The sequence below is a fragment of the Balaenoptera musculus genome, chromosome 1, assembly GCF_009873245.2.
Source record: "Balaenoptera musculus isolate JJ_BM4_2016_0621 chromosome 1, mBalMus1.pri.v3, whole genome shotgun sequence".
NCBI classification, from domain to species: Eukaryota; Metazoa; Chordata; class Mammalia; order Artiodactyla; family Balaenopteridae; genus Balaenoptera; species Balaenoptera musculus.
In genome coordinates, this window is record NC_045785.1 from 177,300,650 (window position 1) to 177,306,736 (window position 6,087).

Sequence of the window (6,087 nt, forward strand, 5' to 3'; positions counted from 1 at the left end):
TTTCAACTCACCACTTAGATAAAAACATTGTGAGATTGAATTAAAAGTTATTTTTGTTTGGAACATTAAGTACAGTTCCAGGCATATACTAAGCCCTCAATAAATACTTGCTGAGTGTACAAACTGTTTCCAACTTACAAAAGATTTATATTATAGTAGACAATAAGTAAAAACAAAAGGATGATATAATACTGATTAGCAAAGTTCAAATTAAATGTCTGTGATTGAAACTTAAAAGCTAGCATAGTGATAATAATTTTATACAAAGTGAAAGAAAAGGTATAGAGAAAATTTTAATTGTAAAATGGACAGTTATATTTAAAAACTAATAGTTGAGAATATGTAAGTGGCAAATTACATATCAATAAAAATAAAGTGAACACTGTTAGGTTGTCTAGTTGGGCTCATTAAAACTCTCAGGCAAATTAAAACATGTCAATAGTGCTTATCATAGTTTGGCAGAGTACATCTACTAAAAAACACCATCATTACTATCATTATTTTCAATCATTATTATTACCATTTTCGTAATCTCTTAGTATTACAAAGTTATGTAAATTAAGAATATTAAGAAAGAACAGCAAAGAAGTCAGTAAGTGTTAAGATTAATTACTAAGAAATGACACAAATACCTACAAAATTATTTGTGGAAGAGACAGCTGATTCTCTGCCCTACCATTCTTCCCCCTTTTCATACTAATAGCCCCCCTAATTGGAGTGCAATGTATCCGGGTAAAAGACATATCTCAGCAATCCTTGAGGGTAGGTTGGGTAATGCGACTATTATCTAACACGTGGGATAAAAGCCAAACCTACTGGAGAGTTTGTGGATGATTCCATAAAGGGTAGGGGTAGGTACAGACAGCTGGGATGATCACATTTACCCTCACACTGATGCCTGGAGTATAGATATGGTGGATAGAGCTTTATCAACTTATTTTGGGCCATGAGGATAAAACTTTGAGTCAGAAGAGAAAGTTAGAAGCATCATTCTTGATAAAACCGTTGATCTTCTGTGTCAACCCTAAATTCCAATCTCCAGACCTTTTTGCATGAGGAGGAAATAGCCTTTACCTTATTTAATTCACTGTTATTTCTCAGAATTCTTAATATCAGGGGATTATAATTCTAAATAAAGCAATATTACATATTATAAATATGTCAATAAAGTAACCAGATAAAAACATAAAAACTTAGATTTTTTATGTATCATCAATATCAGTTATATGCAATGAACAAATGAGCTCATTCAAAAAGTAAACATAATTCTTAAAATAGATTGGAAGAAATTTAACGTAAATTATGCAGAGCTTACAGGAAAATTATTTTAAAATTTACTCAGAATTTAACAAATGGAAAATAACATTATAGTAGTGGAGAGGACAAAAGAACATTGTAAATCAGTGTGGAGATATATATTCACAACTGGATTTCTTTTAAAATTGGAGAAAATGATTCTTGAGTGATAAATGAACAAGCACAAAAAATTGAAATATAAGATTAAAAAGTTCTACCAGCATAACAGTACAGCTCAAGTATTATATGATTAGTAACTGATTAATATGTTTTATTTATTCAAATAAATATTTATATTCAATTTTAATCATTCAAATGATTTATGTTAAATTTTAAATTTTTTAAAATTGAAATACAGCTGACTTACAATATTGTGTTAGATGCAGGTGTATAGCACATTGATTCTGTATATAAGAATATATATATATATATTCTTTTTCAGATTCTTTTCCCTTATAAGTTATTATAAAATATTGGGTATGTTTCCCTGTGTGGTATAGTCTGAAGTCAGGGAGCCTGATTCCTCCAGCTCTGTTTTTCTTTCTCAAGATTGCTTTGGCTCTTTGGGGTATTTTGGGTTTCCATACAAACTGTAAAATTTTTTGTTCTAATTCTGTGAAAAATGCCATTGGTAATTTGATAGGGATTGCATTGAATCTGTAGATTGCTTTGGATAGTATAGTCATTTTCACAATATTGATTCTTCCAATCCAAGAACATGGCAAACTCTCAATCTGTTTGTGTCATCTTTGATTTCTTTTATCAGTCCTTCTCAAATTCTTCCAAAAAATTACAGAGGGAGGAACACTCCCAAGCTCATTCTCCAAGGCCACCATCACACTGATACCAAAACCAGACAAAGATATCACACAAAAAAGAAAATTACAGACCTATATCACTGATGGACATAGACACAAAAATCCTCAACAAAATACTAGCAAACAGAATCCAGCAACACATTAAAAGGATCATACACCATGATCAAGTGGGATTTATCCCAGGGATGCAAGGGTTCTTCAATATCCACAAATCAATCAATGTGATACACCATAATAACAAATTGAAGACTAAAAACCATATGATCATCTCAGTAGATGCAGAAAAAGCTTTTGACAAAATTCAACACCCATCTGTGATAAAAACTCTCCAGAAAGTGGGCATAAAGGTAACCTACCTCAACATAATAAAGGCCATATATGACAAACCCACAGCAAACATCATTCTCAATGGTGAAAAACTAAAAGAATTTCCTGTAAGATCAGGAACAAGGCAAGTATGTCCACTCTTGCCACTATTATTGAACATAGTTTTGGAAGTCCTAGCCACAGCAATCAGAGAAGAAAAATAAATAAAAGGAATACAGATTGGAAAAGAAGAAATAAAACTGTCACTGTTTGCAGATGACATGATAGTATACATAGAAAATCCTAAAGATGCCACCGGAAAACTATTAGAGCTGATCAATGAATTTGGTAAAGTTGCAGGATACAAAATTAAAGCACAGAAATCTCTTGCATTCCTTTACACTAACAATGAAAGATCAGAAAGTGAAATTAAGGAAACAACCTAATTCACCATTGCAACAAAAAGAATAAAATACGTAGAATGAACCTACCTAAGGAGACAAAAGACCTGTACTCAGAAAACTATAAGACACTGATGAAAGAAATCATTGTAGTTTTGATTTTCATTTCTCTAATAATTAGTGATGTTGAGCATTTTTTCATGTGCCATCTGTATGTCTTCTTTGGAGGAATGTCTATTTTGGTCTTCCGCCCATTTTTTTTATTGGGTTTTTTGTTTTTTGATATTGAGCTATATGTGCTGTTTGTGTATTTTGGAAATTAATCTTTTATTAGTTGCTTCATTTGCAAATATTTTTTCCCATTCTGTAGGTTGTCTTTTCACTTTGTTTATGATTTCCTTTGCAATGCAAAAGCTTTTAAGTTTAATTAGGTCCCATTTGTTTATTTTTGTTTTTATTTTCATTACTCTAGGAGATGGATCCAAAAAATATATTGCTGCAGTTTATGTCAGAGTGTTCTGCCTATGTTTTCCTCTAGGTGTTTTATGACATCTGGTCTTACATTTAGGTCTTTAATCCATTTTGAGTTTATTTTTGTATATGGTGTTAGAGAATGTTCTAATTTCATTCTTTTCCATGTAGCTGTCCAGTTTTCCGAGCACCACTTACTGAAGAGACTGTCTTTTCTCCATTGTATGTTCTTGCCTCCTTTGCTGTAGATTAATTGACCATAGGTGCATGGGTTTATTTCTGGGCTGTCTATCCTGTTCTGCTGGTCTGTAAGTCTGTCTTTGTACCAGTATCATACTTTTGGATTACTGTAGTTTTGTAGTATAGTCTGAAGTTCGAGAGCCTGATTCCTCCAGCTCTGTTTTTCTTTCTCAAGATTGCTTTGGCTGTTTGGGGTATTTTGTGTTTCCTTACAAATTGTAATATTTTTTGTTCTAATTCTGTGAAAAATGAAGTTGGTAATTTGATAGGGATTGCATTAAATCTGTGGATTGCTTTGGATAGTATAGTCATTTTGACAATAGTGATTCTTTCAATCTAAGAACCCTTTATATCTTTCCATGTGTTTGTGTAGTCTTCAATTTCTTTCACCAGCATCATATAGTTTTTGCAGTACAGGTCTTCTGCCTCCTTAGGTAGGTTTATTCCTAGGTGTTTTATTCTTTTTGATGTGATGGTAAGTGGGATTGTTTCCTTAATTTCTCTTTCTGATCTTTAATTGATAGTGTATAGACATGCAACAGATTTCCATGTATTAATTTTGTATCCTGCAACTTTACTGAATTCATTGAAGAGCTCTGGTAGTTTTCTGGTAGTGTCTATGTATAGTAAGTATCATGTCATCTGCAAACAGTGACAGTTTTTTGTCTTCTTTTCCATTTGGATTCCTTTTATTTCTTTTTTTTCCCTCTGATTGTTGTGGCTAGGACTTCCAAAACTATGTTTAAGAAAAGTGGCGAGAGTGGGTTTCCTTATATTATTCCTCATCATAGAGGGAATGCTTTCAGCATTTCACCATTGAGTATGATGAGTAGCTGTGGATTTGTCATATATGGCCTTTCTTACGTTGAGGCAGATTCCCTCTGTGACCACTTTCTGGAGAGTTTTTATCATAAATGTATGTTGAATTTTGCCAAAGGCTTTTTCTGCATCTATTGAGATGATCATATGGTTTTTATTCTTCAGTTTGTTAGTATGGTGTATCACACTGATTGACTTGTGGATATTGAAAAATCCTTGCATCCCTGGGATAAGTCCCTGTTGATCATCGTCTATGATCCTTTTAGTGTATTGTTGGATTTGGTTTTATTGTATTTTGATGAGCATTTTTGTGTCTATATTCATCAGTGATATTGATCTCTAATTTTCTTTTTCTGAAGTATCTTTGTCTGGTTTTGGTACCAGGGTAATGGTTGCCTTATAGAATGAGTTCAGAAGTGTTCCTTCCTCTGCAATTTTTTGCAATAGTTTGAGAAGTGTAGGTGTTAACTTTTCTCGAAATGTTTGGTAAAATTCGCCTGTGAAGCCATCTGGTCATGTTCTTTTGTTTGTTGGAATTTTTTATTCACAGTTTCAACTTCAGTACTTGTGATTGGTCTGTTCAAGTTTTCTATTTCTTTCTGGTTCAGTCTTGGGAGATTGTACCTTTCTAAGAATTTGTCCATTTCTTCCAGGTTGTCCATTTTATTGGCATAGAGTTGTTGGTAGTAGTCTCTTATGGTCCTTTGTATTTCTAAATTTATTTTAAATACATTTAATATTTGCTATCATGTCAGAGATTCAATTAATTCAATGAAGAAACACTTGAGAGGGCAAAAATAGGTTTGAGAAGCTAAAAGCAGAATGTGTCAAAGATGTGTCAGTATGACAGACTCAGAATCATATAAATAGTTAAAAATATTTTAACACATTGTGTTAAATACAAAATTGTGACACATGTATAAAGTGACATGTTATAGTGTTTCATGATTGATTTTTTTAAACATTTTAAGTAAAAGCTTAGAGAGCATAATTTTTATAAACTTCCATAATCCATCATCTGTCAGTGTTCTCATTTATAATGTAATAAGTATACTACTTATTTGTCATTAAACGTGTTTGACATGTTAATGCCAAAGCAATATCCCTTTAAGCTTGGGAACACCTTAGTGTTTGAGTAGCATAGCTCGTGTTTAGAGCTTAAATTTCCTCTTTTCCCTTCCCATTTTTTTTTTTTTTTTGAGTTTTTATGTGGGGAATTCATGGGTTACTTGGAAAGCTGACACCAAGGCCTTGGATTAAGATGGGATGTATGACACTGCATATTCTTTCCTCTTGTTCATTGTGTTAGGAATGATCTAGATGTGTCCAGTCAGAATGAATCTCAAAAGTTTGCTTCACCAAGATGCTTTCTTTAACTTTAATATAAGGAAAGCTACCCTGGGGATGAAGAGAAACAAAACAAAACAAAACAATGGAGCCTGAGATCAGATGATGTCATGCCCACCTTATTCACCTTATCAAACTGTACCTATAAATGGCACCAGTGCTTTATTTTTCAGCATTATTCAATTCCTATAAATCATATTTGTGGTTTAAGGGTACTTGATTTGGATTTTCTCTAACTTGTAACTGGAAATTATAATTGGATTTATACACTTTAAAAGTGATGCATAGACCTAAGTGTATAACTTGAAAAAGATAGTTTACAAAGGATCAAAGACCTCAGCCTAATAAATAGGCAGATCTAGGTGGTTAGGAAAAGACACAAGACATTC